This window comes from Myotis brandtii, unplaced genomic scaffold (genome assembly GCF_000412655.1).
Source record: "Myotis brandtii unplaced genomic scaffold, ASM41265v1 scaffold30, whole genome shotgun sequence".
NCBI lineage: Eukaryota > Metazoa > Chordata > Mammalia > Chiroptera > Vespertilionidae > Myotis > Myotis brandtii.
In genome coordinates this window covers 1,169,570-1,187,622 of record NW_005361458.1, presented here as the reverse complement: position 1 = coordinate 1,187,622, position 18,053 = coordinate 1,169,570, and the positions used below count along the sequence as shown (strand labels likewise).

The 18,053-nt window shown below is 42.9% G+C and overlaps 1 pseudogene; it reads right to left on the bottom strand.

The window, feature by feature from the left end:
- Window positions 1–16,200: 16,200 nt before the first annotated feature.
- Window positions 16,201–16,615, bottom strand: LOC106726658 (annotated as a pseudogene).
- Window positions 16,616–18,053: the final 1,438 nt, after the last annotated feature.

Here is an 18,053-nt window from a genome sequence, read left to right as displayed (position 1 = left end):
AAAAAAAAAAAAAAAAAAAAAAAAAAAAAAAAAAAAAAAAAAACCCCCACACAAAAAAAAAAAAAAAAAACACGGACAAACAAAAAACAATAACCCAAAATTAAATAAACAAAACCCCATTGTAATCAGATACATATCTGACACATTTTCCTGGCTGTTTTGTTATCATCATGGACCGTATGAGCAGATCTTGAGTTTTCCCTAATCTGTGAGTAGTATTGTTTTGAAGTGTAAAAGTGGAGACATGTTAGTTAAGTGGAAAGAACAATGCTTTAAGTGATAAGTGGTACTGTCATAATGGGCTCCCTGTCTGGAAAAGTCTTCCATCTGACATGCTCACATCCATAAATCTGCTCACCTCTTCCCTAACGCTGTGCAAACACAGCAGCTCCAGCAGCTCCGCCTCATTCCCTGAAGGCCATTGCCTTACCCAAGCTCAGTGACATGGGGAGGGGGCGCCGTTGAATGCTGAGTCACAGGACAGTCCTCCCATGCCTATACTAGCTCCCTCCTTTGACCTCGAATCCCACACACCCATCCCCACTTCAGCACTCTGGAGATCTCCTCCCTCTCGTCTTCCCCTAGTTTCTGCCAGTACTAGTAGCCTCCTGCTCCTCCTCCTTTTTTTTTTTAATATTGTTGCAAGTATTATATGTTCCCCTTTCTTCCCTCATTGACCTCTTCCAGCCTACCCTGCCCCCCACTCAAGGCCTTCCCCCCCTATTGTCTGTGTCCATGGGTTATGCATATATGCATACAAGTTCATTTGTTGACTCTTCCCACCCACCCTTCCCTGTCTTCCCTCTGAGTCTGTTCGATGCTTCTACTAGATCTATTTTTGTTCATCAGTTTATGTTATTCATTAGATTCCACATAGGAGTGAGATCCTGTGATGGACTTACTCAAAAAGGTGGAACTGCGTTTCTCTGCTCTGAGTGACACTAGCAGCCGAGAGCCAGTGAAAGGCAGCCAAGGGGAGCTTGCCAAGAGGCAGCCTCAGGTGAAGTCTTCGCAGAGTCTCCAAGAGGGGACAGAGTTCTGGATTCTGCGCCCTGCCCACCTGGACGGCTCCATCCCCATCCTCTGGGTCCCGCTCTTCCTGACTATGACATAAGGGAACTGTTGAGACTGTCAGTTTAATTTTCTCTGTCGCTTGGCCTCCTTGACAGGTTTTGAGGTTGTTTTCCATTAAGCCTGCCCTACAGCTGCAGGGGATCAATCTTCTAATCTAGAGACCCCTACTTTTTGCAGTTCATGGTTAGCGGACCGGTAGCTGTCTTTTTTTCAAGATATTCAGAACAGTTCCCAAAGCCGGCGACCACCCCCGTCCTCACAATTACCACTTTCTTATGCTGTGCAAGTGCTGCTCTTCACCGTCCACCTGCACCTGTGCCCCCACAGGTAGGAGTTCATGTGATGCTCTGTCCCTCAGTAGCCACCATAAATGGATCTTTGCCATCTGACTGGTGGAGAATCACCTCCAAAATCCCATTTTAAGAGTTTGCTTGCTGAGGCAGTTTCTGGTACTAACATTCTTAGCTTGTGCCCAACAGGCAGAGCCTGAGATAAAGGCTTGCAGATGAGTAGATTTTGGGGGAACTGGGATGTTAGGAAGCGGGGAATTGAGACAGCAAAGCAGAAAAGTCCAATATAAAGGTGCATTTTTAAAGGTGTCCTGTTGGCTGCTAATGCTTGATCCCACAGGAATTCACAAAGGAGAAATATTCACCTGGGGAATGAACAGGGACACATGTATGTATTGGCTCCTATCCCCCACAATTGTGGGTTTCCATGGCTGGATGCAGGAGTTCCCAGGGTGTACAGGTAGGAAGCCTTACCCACGGCATGGCTCTGTCCACCTGCATGTGTGCAAAGCCAGCGAAAGCTTCTCTGGAGGTGAGTGCTGCAGCTCTGGCTGGAGTAAGAAGTGGGCGAGGCCACTTCGAAGTGGTGCACGCTAGGCCTCCTCCCTCCCCATGTAGCTTCTGCTCAGGCCATTTCTACCCCTCACACCAGATCTTGCAGCTCTTCTTATCCTCGGGATATTTACCTGTCACATCCGTGTAGGCCTAGTACCTACAGGCAGTGGATTCTTGCCGGCATCTTGTGAGCCCCTGGGCCGCTCATGAAGCAATCCCCCCTGCACAGCTTCTTCCTAAATAGCTTTTGCACCTGATTGGGCTACTTTGCACATCTGTTAGATTTTTTTTTTTTGAGGCTAAGGATTATATATCTCTGCCAGCTTTGCTCAAAGTGTCATTATGCATATTGCTATTATTGCCAATATATTTTATTTAAATAACATCGTGGAGGAGAACTGGGACATTCTGTCTCACACTGCCACGTTTATACTGAAAATCTAACCACAAGGCAATGGAAACGTCAGGTTCTTGGGTGAGAAATAAGTCAGAGGTTTCATTGTCCCTTGTGTGCCTGTCCACGCAGGGTCAAGCACTATGCAGATACGAACTGTGGATTTCAGCCCCTGCTGAAGGCAGGATGTTTCAGTTGTCTTCACAAGCCTGACTCCAGGGCTGGCCTGGCTCCCTTGGTGATGACGGGATAGAGAGGGCCTTTGGCTACACACAGCCAGGCCTCTGTGGTGGCCACCCAGTGAGTGTTCCTGGGGGAGGGAGTGCATGCTCTGACACATAATTGGTTTTCCTCAGGGTAGAAATGGTAGGCTCATGGTGATATCTAATTGCAATTCTCTTACCTCATTTGTGACAGATAACTCCCTGTGCTTTTATAGAAACACTAGAGGCCTGGTGCACGAAAATTTGTGCACGGTGGTGGTGGGGGGAGGTCCCGTGGCCTGGCCTGCCCCCTCTCACAGTCCAGGAGCCCTTAGGGGATGTCCTACTAACGGCTTACAGTCTGGCCTCCCTCTGCTGGAGGCGACCAGGCCATCAGGGGAAGGCACAGCCCCATCACCCCACTGCTGCTGCCACTGCCGGCCGCTGGCCCTCCTTGGCCCTTACAGCTGCTGCGGCTTTTTCTGAAAGGATGTCTGGAAGACATCCAGTCTATCTGGTCTAATTAGCATATTACCCTTTTATTAGTATAGATAAAAATCAAGCAAGCACAATTTCTAACCAAACAGGGACTTTTAAACATTTCTCCTTTCATTGCTGCATATGAGAGGCCTGTTTCCTAGGAAGGACTCAAATGCTTCAAGTGTCTCATTTAAAAATCTATAGTCAATAGTCTGTTAACGCCTGTGCTTCACGGATTTCCCAAGGTTTCCCATCGCTGCCGATATATATCCTCTCATTTAATCCACACAGCAAACTGAAGAAAGGTGTTACTAGTTTTACATATGAAGTACCTCAGGCTCAGAATTCTGACTCAAATTTTTCTGACTGCAAAGCCCATTCTCTCCTTGCGTCACATACACAGTGTTCCAAATAACTTAGATTATATAGTCGAGGACACAAGTCCCCACATTCAAAACACAAGCCTCCCCCCCCCACACCACCATTTCACTAGCTTTGTTATGTTGGGTACACTCCTTAAACTCTCTATGCCCCAGTTTCTTTGTAAAATAGGGGTATAATACTATCTACCTCATTTTCATGGTAGGTTGTCAAGGATTCAATGAGTTAATGAAGTGTTTAGAACGGTGTTTGACAGAGTGGGCATGCCGTATGGTTTAATCAAACCAAACCAAACCAAGGTTTGCAGATTTTGGGGCTAGAAACAGTCTCACTCCTGTTCCAAAGCCTTCTTCTGTGAGACATTTCTAGGATGGAAAAGTCAATGGGAAAATGAATTGTATTATCCAAATGCTCTTTGCACTTCTTTTCAGCAAACTTTTAGAGTGTTAAACAGTGACAGGTTATGAGTTTGGTGATTTGGACACTGCATCCAGGATAGAATCATTCAGATGCATTTACTAAGAGACCATTCGTTGTTTATGCCAGGAGAGAGCAGGAGCTAGAAAGGTTGGAGCCAATGGGTCTCTAAAGAATGAAGGTTGCGAACTGGGGAGACCCGGTAAATGGAGACTGAGTAGGCAGAAAAAGCCATGCCCTGCTTGGCTCTGGGATGGTTATATGAGTGGGTCCCCTGAGAGTCCCAGCCTTGGTCATTGCCCTGCTTTTAGAGTAGGAGAGACAAGGCTTTGGGTTGGTGGAGAAAAGCTTTCCAGTTGGAAGGGAATTAAATGCTGGCCCACATAAAAGAGCTTTTGTTTTCCTTTAAATTTTTAAAAACTAAATCTATTGAGATGGCACTGGTTCATAAAATTATACAGGTTTCAGGTGTACAGTGCTATAATAAACTATCTGATATTGCATTGTGTGTTTACCACCCAGAGTCAAATCTTCTGTCACCATACATTTGACCTCCTTTATTTACCCTTTATTACCTCCCTCCACCCCCTTTCTCTCTGCAGTCACCATACTGCTGCCTGTCTGTGGGTTTTTTGTTTGAGTCCTTTTGATACAACTCTGAAGTCTCTCCTAGATTCCCTGCTTCCTGGTACAGAGGCTCACCTGGTAGGTTCCTTGCCTCAGAACTGAAATTGGCCATTTCTTCAAGGAGCTCTGGTTCCTGTCGCAGAAGGTAGAATCTCAAAACCACAGCCTAGGTGCCAGGAAGCTATTTTATCTTCGGAATTAACAAGAATGCTAAGTTATTCAGTTACAACTTACATAAGTAATACATAGGCTTTGATAGTTACTGACTCCATAGATTTTCAGAAATTCTGAAGGGTATATTAGTCAGGGTTCTCCGGAGAAACAGAAGCAATGGTATCTATCTATCTATCATCTATCTATCATCATCTATCTACCCATCCATCTATCCTTATATGTAAAGGATATTTTCTATAAGGAATTGGCTCATGTAATTATGGACCCTGAGAAGTCCCACAATCTGCAGTCCACACACTGGGGACCCAGGAAAACCAGTGATGTAATTCCAGTCCAAGTCTAAAGTCCTGAGCTCCAGGGGTTCTGATGGTGTACATTTAAGTCTAAGGGCAGAAGACTCAGGTCCCAGTTTAAGCAGAACTTAAATGAATCCTCCTTCCTCTGCTTTTTGTCCTATTCAGGTCCACCATGGATTGGATGACACCCACCCACCTTGGGGAGGGCCGTCTAATGTACAAATCCACAGACTCAAATGCTAATGTCATCTGGAACCACCCTCACAGACACACCCAGAAATAATGTTTCATTTGGCCCCATGGCCCAGTCAAGTTGCATAAAAGTAACATCCCAGGGGTTATAGTGACAATATGGGCATATATAATTTTAGGGAATGCTCCCTAATTATCTCAGGGAGGTCCTCGGGGTCTTCTTAAAGAAACAGGCTGTTATCCTCCAAAGAGGCTGAAGGTAAGGTGTGACAAGAGGCCAGTGGGACTGCTAATCAGGTGAGACATGCTGCCAGTAAACAGAGAAATCAAACTGGTTACAGATACAAGCCTAAAATTGAAGTCACTGGGCCAGATGCTTCAAATTTCAGGCATTGATTTATGTGAGCAAACTGTTTCTCACATGAGCAGCTGCATGCAATGGGCCTCAGGAGGACTGGCAGCTAGGATTTATTTATTTAACAATGGTTAAACATTCACCAAAGCAAGGTGGGATGCCAGCTGGTGGAAAAACTATCACTAGGCTGAAAAAACCGTATCATCCAATCTGCATGTTGTTGTTGTTTTGCATAGGTGAGCTGTGCAGAAAGCTAAAATTTAATCTCAGTTGTGCTTAATCTGGGTTCAGCTAGTTCTTGATCGTAATGTTTGGCTTTACCATGCTCTAATAGTCTGAGGCATTTATTTCCTCTGTGGAGCCATTCCTACCAGGAGGTCTGGAATGCACCTTTCTACTAGTCAAGTGCCCCCTTTCCTGGACATTGTGGAGACTACTCAGGTTGTGTAAAGAACAAGATTCCCTTTTAGAAATGAATGAACACCACCTTTTCTCTTAAAAATATGAAATTCAGTGTGTTTTCTGATGCAAGTCAACTGGAGGGTTCTGGGATCATTAGCTAGGGGAATTCGAGGCCTGGCCTTCAGCATTTGTTTAAATACAGGAATACTTTGATTGACCTTTGCCCACACATCTGAAGAGGATCATTGACTTTCCTTTCCAAAAGTGATTCACTTCATTCTTCCGACCTGAAGATGAACAGAGGAATCTTCAGAAGTAACATCTGACTCACAAAGCTGATTGTCTTCTGGGTGAGAAAGTCATATCACATTTGCATGTTTGGGGCTATTCCCAAGGTCAGGAATGGAGTAACTAAATCCAATATATGCTCAAACCCTGAGACAATGTGACATCATATTTTCTAATTGAAAGTTGAGATTTCAACATTTGAGTTTTGGGGACATAAACATTCAATCTATAACAATTCCCATTTTACAGGCGAGGAAACTGAGGCCCAGGGAGATTCATATATGTTGGGGGCATATTGTGTGCCAGAAATTGTGCTAAGCATTTTCTTCGGGTTATTTTACATAATCCTTTACAATGATCCAATGAAGTAAGACCTATTAGAAATCCCCGTTTTAAGTATGAGGAAACTGAGGCACAAGAGTGATAATTTTCCTATGATCACACAACAGTGAGTAACAGCTGAAATTTGAACCTTAGTCCAGTTCTCTTAAAGGGCCCTTTTGTTCTTGGCATTGTTTCAGCTCTGAGAATGTATCGCCCACATAATGGCACTTAAACTGTGTTTGAGAGGAGAGGACATCATCTTTAAAAGGCCATATAAAACAAGAGTGGGCTTCAGGGCAAAAGAAGCAAAGCGTGGCACCTCCCATGCCTCTGCCTCCAGCCTAGACATAGTCCTCGTGGCCCCGGTGGCTGAGAGCTCACCTTAGGGATGCCGGGAAGGCCATGTGGAGATTCCAGCTCTCGGTTCAGGCCCCACCGACAATTTCCCCTCAACAAGCCCTTTCAAACCCGTGTAACCCAAAAGCCTTCATTGCTTCTGGCTTCTGACAGGCTATTATTATTGGCAACAATAATTTACAACCAAGTAACTTTTTGAAAGAAGTGGTATGTCCCTCTTTTGCTTAGTGTTAATCTATATATATAAAAGGCTAGGTGACCGGCTGACCAGCTGGTACATATGATGTGCACTGACCTCCAGGGGGCAGACACTCAACGCAGAAGCTGCCGAGCTGCGATGACTTGGCAGTGGGGGTTCTCGGGTGATGCACCCCAGAACCAGAGAGGAGGGAGCCCGATTCCACCTTTGGCTGTGGGTTATGTTGTTGCTGGAGCACTGTTGGCCCTGAGTCTGGTTTACTCCTGAGCTTTGGTAATTTCCTTTTAATGTTCACGAATCCATTCACCAGGCCACTAGTGCAACTATAAAACAATAGAGCCCAAACTGAGTGCTAGGGAAGTGTAGTGGAGAGACCATTGGATGGCAGTCTAGGCTAGGGAGATGAAACCTTGCACAAGTCACTTACTGTTTCTTGGATCTTGGTTTTCTCATCTAAAATGATGGGTTAGGTTGGACTAGAAACCCATTCAGAATCTCTGGGGTATAATCCTAAAATCATCTGTAGACACTCCATGGGTGAAAGGCAGTGTTGAGAACTGCTTACTGAGAGGAGCGAAGTCAGTGTCCTCCAAGTTCTCCATTGCTGCTTCCAAACCACACTCTGCTGTCTTCTTGTAACCAACCCTCCCACTGTGAGTGAGGCTCAAGATGTCTGGTTCTACCTGTCTTTATCCTCCCTGTCACTCACCACCCACCCATTTGCTGACAACTTTGATAAGTGGCTCAGAGACTTCTTTCTACCATCTCATTGTGGAATCTTCAGTAGGAACATCTGGTAATCTCTGAATTACTTTTCCATGGTGAATGGAAAGGAATCTCTGGTTACTTTCACCACATTAATGACCATTTTGACTACCTGGGCTTTCAGTTCCTTGCTATTTTTGCCTCGAATGATTTTACGCTTCTGTTCTAATACCACCACTAACTGCATTGACTCAGAGATCTTAAACTGCAGAAGTCTACTCTCTGCCTACAAGGTCCCCTACTTCAACTTTACTAACTCTTTCTTGCTTCTTTCCTCCACACTCCACAGATCCACTCTGTTTAAGGTCACCCAGGTTGTCCTTTTCTGTCCTTATTTCATTCATTTCTGCTGAAGTTGGAAGTTTCCTCCCAGAGCCTTTCTATTCTCTGCCTGGGAAACACGTCTTCTTTGCTTGCTTTCTTTGCTGTTTCTTAGACTCAACATGGCTTTTCTTCCTGCCTCTCTCTGAATGTTGGTCATCCTGAGGGTTTTTCCCTGGCCCTCTTCTCTTGTTTCCCTTACTCTACATATGCTCCAAAAAGAGTGACCAAATCTACTTCTGTGGCTTCACTTACCATAATCGTGTGGATATGTCAAACATCTTTATCTTAAGGCCACATTTTCTGAGCCCCTGATATAAAACTCAACGCGCACTGAACTCCACTTGGCTCCTCAAACCTAGTGTGTCCCAAACACAATTCATTATTAGCATCCCATCCTGGCCTGCTCCGTCTCTGAAAGTCTGTATATCAAGCAATGACCTGTTCAACTACCTTATTATCTAAGCCCCAAACTTGGGATTCAATCCCTTCATCTCATCTTTTAGCTCCCCCAATGAATGACCCAGTCATGTTTATTTTACTTTTTCAATATTTTTATATATTCCTTCTTTTCTATACCTCGTAGTTCAGAGGTCATACCCTAATTTCCATCAACCTCCCCTACCCACATTTAAACTTTTATAAATATCTTAACTGGCCTTCTGACCTTTCCTCTTGCCCTTTCCATCCATTCTCTGCTTGTTATTAGTCTGAATTTTCTGAAATCACATTTCATTGTGTTACAGTCCTTCTTAAAACCTTCCACGGTTCCTCAAGTCAGAATAAGAGTATTACCAATGAGTGTGTGTTGGCTATAAATAACAAAATAATTGACAAGAGTGGCTTAAGCCATAAGGATTTTCCCCCCCTTACAACAAGAAAGCCCACAGCTGGTTGGTCCCAGGGTGGTTCAGCAGTTATGTAATAGACTGTTCAGCAGTTCTGTAATAGACTGCTGAACCACATCAAAGACTACCATCCTCACTGTGTTGGTGGTATCTTCATTCATAGCCATCAAATGGCTGCAATAGCTCCCAGGACCACATCTTCACAACTTCAACAAGCAGATTGAAAATGCTGGGCCCTCTTCCTGGGCGTCTCCTCTGTTATCATGTAAGAAACAATATCTCAACAATTCCTCAGGCACATCATTCCTTATATCTCATGGGCCTCTAGCCACGAGAACAGTTAGAAAAATCAGTATCTGGTACTTTCTGCCACTAAGATGAGAGCACACCAGCAAGGAAAAACAGATTGGGAAATAACGGGTGAGTAGGCAACCAAGAGTAACTGTCACAGCTTTCAACTCCTGGCATCCTTAAATATATGCTCTCTCACCTCCGGGCTGCATCTATGGAGCCATCACCTGGACTATAACTTTCCACGTACACACCATCCCTTCAGCTGGATGACTCCTATTCCCTTTATAAACCTCAGCTCAGGTATCACTCCACAGTATGTTCTAGATTGCATTATTTTTCCTACTGTTTTAATTCTGAATTTTTGTTCCTTGAAAATAGGGATGGAGTATTTTCTCCTATTTCTTTGAAGGGATTAAGGTAATTTTTAAATCTCACTTGAGGATTTGAATATAAAGTTGCTTCCTCTTTGCAATCACTTTCCCCCCTCTTCTCGGCCCCTCCCCCACCCCCATGGTTTTGTTTGCTGCCAATGGCCAGTAGAGGGCACTCTGGCCTTTGACTAGTGTGCCCTTTGGAAGATGTTTGATTCCTTTAGCATTAAGCCAGCTTTTATTTTCTCCAAAAGAGGTACTGATTTTGAGTTTTTTAATCAAAAGACTAAAATCATGCATTAGTTATTTAAAGTCAGACTTTGTATACTGCATCCATGGAGTAGATTGAGGTCATTCAGAGTTATGACTTACCTTTACTTAATTTTCTGAAGTTTACTGTTAAAATGATGCACACTTTGAAGTCCCTCCTTAGGCAGAGTGGGTGCAGCTGTTGAATTCTTGACAGAAACGGAAGTGTTCTGAGAGCATAACCTGGTGTCTTGAAAATGTACTGAGCTTTCACAGTGAAGCCTATTCCATCTCTCTGGGAAATCAGGTTGTCCTAGTGGTTTTAATAAGTTGTGAGGGTAAAGGTGAATAGTTCTTTCAGGACTGGAGGGGGTTAGGAAGCGAGGATAATGTATCATTCATTCATTCAGTCAGTCAATCAGTCTTTCTTGAGATCCTACTATGTGCCTGACATTACTCCAATCACTGGAATATAGCAGTTAATGAAACAGATTAAAGCCTTGATCTCATGGAGACTACACTTCAGAGTGGGAGATAAATACACAGTGGTATAATAAAATTGCATCCATGGAGTAGATTGAGGTCATTCAGAGTTATGACTTACCTTTACTTAATTTTCTGAAGTTTACTGTTAAAATGATGCACACTTTGAAGTCCCTCCTTAGGCAGAGTGGGTGCAGCTGTTGAATTCTTGACAGAAACTGAAGTGTTCTGAGAGCATAACCTGGTGTCTTGAAAATGTACTGAGCTTTCACAGTGAAGCCTATTCCATCTCTCTGGGAAATCAGGTTGTCCTAGTGGTTTTAATAAGTTGTGAGGGTAAAGGTGAATAGTTCTTTCAGGACTGGAGGGGGTTAGGAAGCGAGGATAATGTATCATTCATTCATTCAGTCAGTCAGTCAATCAGTCTTTCTTGAGATCCTACTATGTGCCTGACATTACTCCAGTCACTGGAATATAGCAGTTAATGAAACAGATTAAAGCCTTGATCTCATGGAGACTACACTTCAGAGTGGGAGATAAATACACAGTGGTATAATAAAATATCAGGAAAAAATCATATTGTGGGAGAGGAAGCATGATAAGGGGTGAGAGAGAGGGGAGAGTGCTAGTTGGGGTACATGGCATAGACAGAAGCACATTCAGAAGGTTCGGCAAGGACAGAGACCAAAAGCAGGAGAGTGGTGTGTTCCAGGGGTTTGAAAGAGGCCCGAGGAACTGGAGCTGGGAGCGGGGAGCGAGGGGAAGGTGGTGAGAGATGAGGTTGGAGAAGTAGCGGGGTGGGGCAGGGAGGGTCTGGGTGGGTCAAGTAAGGAATGGGCTTTTATTCTCTGAGTGATGAGCAGCCATAAGAGGGCCTGGAGCAGGGGAGTGACTTGAGCTGATTTACTCTTTACAGTGAAAATCCTGGCTGCCTGTGGGAGCAGTTGGGCAACAGTGAAAGCAGGGAGGTTAGTGTAGAATCCAGGCAAGAGGGGCTGGTGGCGGACCCAGTGGCAGTGGCAGGGTGGCATGTCAAGGTCAGTTTAAGCTGGATTTGAAAGATTTTACAGACAGAGTTCCTGGTATTGGGGATGGATTGATTATAGGAAGGGTGTGTAAGGGAGAGTGTTGCCAAATTCAGGGCCTCTTTGTTCCTTCTATTTGCTGAGATGCAATTTAAATTGAAGCCAAACTAGTCATCCATCCTAAACTCCTGTACCCCTGACACCAAGGCTGGCACCAAGCAACTGTTGCTTCTGCTGCTGTTACATGAGGGTCTCTGGCTTCAAATACCAGGGACACCGCAGGGGTGCTTCCTTCATTGTCCTGTGACTGACAGCAGGCTGGTCCTCAGGTTTAGGAGATGTCACAGGGCTCTTCCCTCAGTGGCCTGTTTCTCCCCACCCTCTTCCCACTCTTGTATCTGGAATGCAGCATTTCATTTTGTTGGCCGCAACAAGACACCTTTTAAATGTTCATCCCTGTAACCCAAGCAAGAAAGTGCCCTAACCTCTCTGAAAAAGTGCGATGAAACTTCAGTGTGGCGTTTGTCTGGTCTCCAAGACAGGTTGCTAAAACCTCTTGCTCATGGCCGATGAGCTTTTGGGTCCTGAGCCAGTCATTCCAAGAGCTGCCACCAGATGGCGCCCGCGGAGTCTAACAGGCTAGTCCTCTTCAGGCAGGGGCAAAAAGCTGGCAAAATCCAGTCTTTTTTTTTTTTTAAAGAACTTGCCGTTCATAGACATGAACATCATTGCAAACTACACCCACTAACTTGGAAAGAATAATAGCAGAGTAATTCATAATGAAAAAGCTTGTCTTTTAAATGTTTCCCAATCTCCCTCATTCTCTGCAGGGCGCTGCCTGTTCTAGGTCCCCTCCTCCTCCTCATATCCCCCTTTCCTAACACAGGCTTGCATTTCCTGCCTCTCAGCAATCCCCCCCAGTCTTTTTTTTTTTTTTTGGTCCCACAGTAATCTTTCTTAATCACAAGTTCGATTACATCAATCTCCTCTTTAAAAAACTTGTCTCCCATTGTCTACAGAATAAATCCTGAACTTTAAGGTCCTTCATCATCCGAGTCCAATGAGCCTTTACGTTTGTATCTTCTCCCACCTCAGCTTCTCAACCCTGGCCACACTCGGGGTTCCTTTGGTAAAGGTAAAGTCAAGCCTTTGCTTTTTCTCTGTGCTGTTCCTTCTGCCTGGAATGCTCTTCCATTTCCCCCTGGAAACCCTGTGCTGCTCCTCCAATGTACGAATCAAAGGACCTCCTGTGCAAGATCATGGGCATCTTCCCCACTCAGTCCTCGGTGCTGTGCTGCCATGGGCAGCTTTTAAAATGTCGTGTGCCTCCGTTATAGCTCAGAAGCTAATAACAAAGCTACCACTGGTTGGGGCTTTTTATGTGCCAGGCACTCCTTGAGGCCCTTTCTCTTTACAGTAATATGCATATATGTCTCTCACAGGAGATCAACTTTTGTTTGCATTCTGTAACCTTTCAGGGTTTAGTAATGTGTCAACGGTATAGTAGATGCTTTTGAATTTGTCCATTGATTAAAGACCCAAAGATTTTGGTTTTGACCTTGTTGGTTTTCAGGCACATCCTGATGATTGAAGTAATTCCTGTATGATTCTGTAAAAGTTCATATAAGAATTCTGAAAAGACTAAATGTGCCCCTTTCACTGGGATAAACCATGGGCTGTGTGACAATTTACCAGAGACAGAAAACCAGTCACTTTTCTGTTCTATTAAGAACACTTCCTACTCTCTTGCATTCATTGTAGATTTGACATGTTTTGGATAATAAGATCAAATGTAATCAAGTTACCCAATGTGTTGTGCGGTTCTATTCTCATGTGTGCTAAGGAAGTAACTCAGTTATTATCTTCCCTTCCCCTTTCCCTTTCACAATTTAAAATGTTTTGGGAGTTCTGGTATAAATATAGAGAACAAGTGAATATATTTCCCTTCACTCTGAAAAGTTGCAAGGGTTCCTAGTTTGTTGGAATTAAGAATGTCACACAGAAGGGAATTTTGTAGAGTCAGCTTTTTTCTGCTGCTTTGGGTGCAGAAGGGTGGGGCATCGGCAAACACCTGCTCACACTTATACCTGCAGGGGGAAGAGTCTAATGCTGACCATGGGGACTCTGATGTGTGAAGGAATAGTCTCTCCAGGAGAGAGAGAAGGTTATAAAAGGGATGGAGATAGTTAGATGACATACTGATTGATGGATGCATAGCAAGCCCTTCAATCCGTGGATTAAGACAATATAGGGAGACCAAAATGAATGCCTGCCTCTGGGCGGAGTGCCCTGAATATGCAGAGATATCCTGTGGAGAACCATCAAGGTACGATCCAGTTCAGGGTCAGAGGGGAAAAGTGATTTTTAGTGTAACACTAGGTAGTACCATCCAAATGTCTTCCAAACAGACCCCAGGAATCTTGGACCTAAATTCCATTAGACATGAAACCAATATACCATCAAGGCTTGTCTTCTGTCCTGGAGCTTACTAGGAGCCCTAGATACTGGTGTGAAGTGCGGCTTCCCCAGTCAACTCCAGAAAAGGAAAATGGTGGTGGGAGGGAAGCAGCATCAGCTACCAAAGGAACCCCCCCCCCCCCTTCCCCAGGCAGCAAGCAAAGTACCATCAGTGGTGCTGGGAGAATCCCAGTGGCCACTTCAGTGCCTAAACTGGGGTGAGAGGAACTTCAGAGGACTTGCATTTCCACTGTTTTTACTTGGTGTCCCAGGGAAGCCAGAGTTAAGTTTTTTATTTAAGGATTAAGGAAGCATAAGAAAGGTAGAAAAGCACAAAACGCTGAAACACCTATCTATCAGGTTTGCTACCCAGCCACGTTCCCCAGACTTGGTTCATAGTGATGAATGTGTGTACCTGCCTTGCAGGAAAGTGCAGTTTAGAAGTATTCCCTTAGAGATCTTGCTGTGTTGTACTATGATTTGTTGTTTGTTAGGGAGGAAGAGCCAAGCATTATTCATTCTTGTATCTCTAGAGAACCTAACTCAAAACCTGGACTGCTGGTCAAGCAACAAATCCTGAATGAATGAATACATTTATGAATGGATCAGTGGGTGAATGGGTAAGGATATGGTTTGGCCCTCTCTCTACTCCTAAAGCTTGCCTCTGCGTGCTGCTTTCTAAAAAGTATTTCAGTGATTGCTGAGAAAGTTTACCACTAGCACGAACCTTTGCATTTTAAAGGTGCATGATTGAGAACAATTGCTTATCTATGCGGATGGGGCTGGAAATACTGATTCGTGGTTGACAGTCCCTTTCAGTGGGCACAAGACAAAGGCTGTTGTTGACTGTGGCTCCAGCTGTTCTCTGTAGGTTTAGCCCCAGCATCTCACAGCTCTGCTATTGGACCAAAGCACCATTCACCTCTAATTCAACTCTTCCATCCAATAGCTCATATGATTTTCAGCTATGGGACTAGATGGGCCAAAGAGAGCTGTGAAGGAATGCGTGTAACAGGGATGGTGCAACAGCTTCCTGTGTGAAACCAGGGGCACCTATATGAAAGTACAAAGCACGTTGCCGGTGTATTTTTGTTTGTTTGTTTGCTTTGCTTTGTTATAAGGTTGTCATTGTTACCCTCAAAACAACTGTGAGGGCACTTTAGGTTTCAAATAAGCAAACCGCATATACACGTAAGAGTTTTCAAGGACAGAAATTTGGGGGAGATAGCTTACACTCGGACCCAGTCTCTGTGTGGGTGGACACTAAATGAGGAGGTTTGGGGGATGCATCTTTTCATGATGAACATCTTTGTATTTCATGAGGAACTTGGAGATAACGTACCCGTATGGATAGAAGATGGAGAATCCCTGAACAGGACTTCTGTTAGTAAGAACACCCATTCTTGTTTCTAGGATAATTATGAATCGGTTGACAAGTTTTTATGATTCCAAAATAATGAGAACATTTTATCATGCTACAGATACAAGTTCTTTCCCAGTGACATGGTCCTAGTTTTATACATTTCAAACGGGCCGGATCCGGCCCACGGGCCGTAGTTTGCCCACAGCTGGGATAGATGATGCAGAATCCCTGAACAGGACTTCTGTTAGTAAAAACACCCATTCTTGTTTCTAGTATAATTATTAATCAGTTGACAAGTTTTTATGATTCCAAAATAATGAGAACATTTTATCATGCTACAGATACAAGTTCTTTCCCAGTGCACATGGGCCTTCCACCAAAAGACACCATTTGCTAGGACATTACATTTCAAAAGATTGAGATATTGCACAGTATCTTCTCTGCCCACAATTAGAGATAACAATAATACCTGAATAATACATAAGACAATAACTAAAAATGTTGCATTTTTATAGGCATATTTTGTGTTTGGGTCCAATCATTTGAATTATCTCCATATATATTCTTTAGAGCTATTATAAATAGGCCCCATCCCACTGGTTTATTTTGAACGTTGTAAAATGGCACCATTAGGCTCATAGGAGTTATGGTATTTGAATTCATTCAGAGAGCACCTGGCTGTGGTGTGGGTGGCAGATCATCAAAAGAGGTAATTATGAGAGGAACAATTAGGCCAAGCACTTTGGTTTTGTTTTCCCAGGTAGCATATAAAGAATCTTTGAAATTTTCCCAATTTTTTTTCCACTCTGCCAATTTCTATCTTTTAATTGCTGCACCTCTGTAATTGATTAGCTAATGTTAGGCCTTAAGTCTACCATTTATTTTTTGTTTTCTGTTTGTTCTGATTTTAGTTTTCTTTTTCTGACTCTGTATGGGTTACTTTAACAGATTTTAGAATTCCTTTGTTTGTTTGTTTTTTGGGTGGGGGCAGAAAATAATTTTTAGTGGGTTTTTCCTTACAAATACATCAGAGATCTGCTAGCACTGGATGTGATAATCCTGGGCCACAAAACTGCACACTTCTTGGCAACTGGTCCAGTGATGGCAGAACCTTTCATCTAGCCTTTATTGTTTACAATGAGCCCTGCATTATCTTCCAAATAAAGAAACACATATTTTCTCTGGTAAGACTTTCCTTGTCGAATTACCACCGCTGGCTGTACCTTCTTTCTGAGCTCTGGTTGCCTTTTCTGACCGCGGCCGGCTCATCTCCACACCAGCAGCAGGAAGTTTGTTCAGTCTTCCCCAGAGGTGATCTACAGATGTTTGGCTCCTGTGTTGTCAGCACAGTTGATCACGGCTCCCAATGGGAGACCCGGGGAAATCTCAGAATTTCACACTGGAGGACCCACCACATCCCCGCTTCGACATCTTGAACACCGGAAAAGGATAGAGAAGCTCCTTTTTTGTTTATCATTTTTACTTAATGTCTGCAGTGTTTTTGAGGGTATCACTTTATACAGGTTTCCCCAGTATCCAAAAGTACAGCATTTTTGTGAAACTTTTGTCAGCTGCAATGTCATACAGCAAAGAGTATTCCCCACTTTCCAAAAGTTAATGTTCGGTCACTTTGCTTTTACACAAGACCTAAATTAGTACGTTTTCACAAACCGAAAGAAATCCAGCAGATTTTTACCTTTATAAAAAAATCCATTGCCATATTAATATGTTTATGCATTAATGTATGTATATGGGATACATATTATTTATAGCTTCTGATTTGACTGCTTTATGCTTATATTATACACATGTATGTGTGTATATACTTTGTCTAGTGGTGTCAACATTTACTAGTTAGAATGAAATACAGGAACTTTATCTTACTTTACATTCTTTGCCCTCTTCCATTTATAATATAATTATATTAAAAAAATATTAAATTTTAAAAGTTCCTCTATGTATATTGAGAACCAAATTAGAGTGTTACAATTCTTGTTTCAACTGTGAAACACATATTTGCTCTTTCTATTGTTCTTTCTTCCATCTTTATGTTTTAAGATTCCTTTTTTAAAAAAATATTTTCTTTCTGTTTAGAGAAAGGAGGCATGCCTTATTACCAACAGGTAGGAATAGAAGTCCAGGCTGCCCAGTTGGCCTCCAGTGACACTCGGTGGGGGAGGGGGAGTGACTTCTCTTTACTGCTGGATGGAGTTTGGGAGTTCATGATCCCCACTAAACCTTGGCTGATAGCACCCCTAGTGTCCTGTCATTAGTCTAGTTTCCAGGTCCCTAGCCTGTCTGCTGTTTTTCTCTTTTCCTTTCAGAGTCTTCTTATGTTTTTTAATATATAAATAAATTATATATTTTTATATATGTAATTTTTAGCTGTATTTAATAAAATGCATAGAAGGTATGTCTACTCCATCCTTATAGATGTGGAAATCTTAGAAACTATTTCTGTGATGATAACGAAAGCATAACATATCATAATTCATGAGAGGTAGTATTTGTTGAGATTTATAACTCTAAAAACATATATTAGAAAATAAAAATGGTCTATCATTGATTACTTAAACCTCTACCTTAGAAAACTAGAAAAAGAAAAGCAAGTTAAACTCAAAGTAACTAGAAGAAAGAAATAATAAAGATAATAGCACAATAAATGGAGGAGAGAATAGAAGAAAGAAAAAATCCATTAGACTAACACCTCTTTCTTTGATGAGATCAATACAATTGAACTTCTAGCTAAACTGATTAAGAAAAAAAGAGAGAAGTAAATTGCCACTGCAATCAGTTCTGATATACTTGTTTTGAATTGTGAATTCTTTCCAACATGATTGATATACTAAGGAACACTTTGAGGGTAATG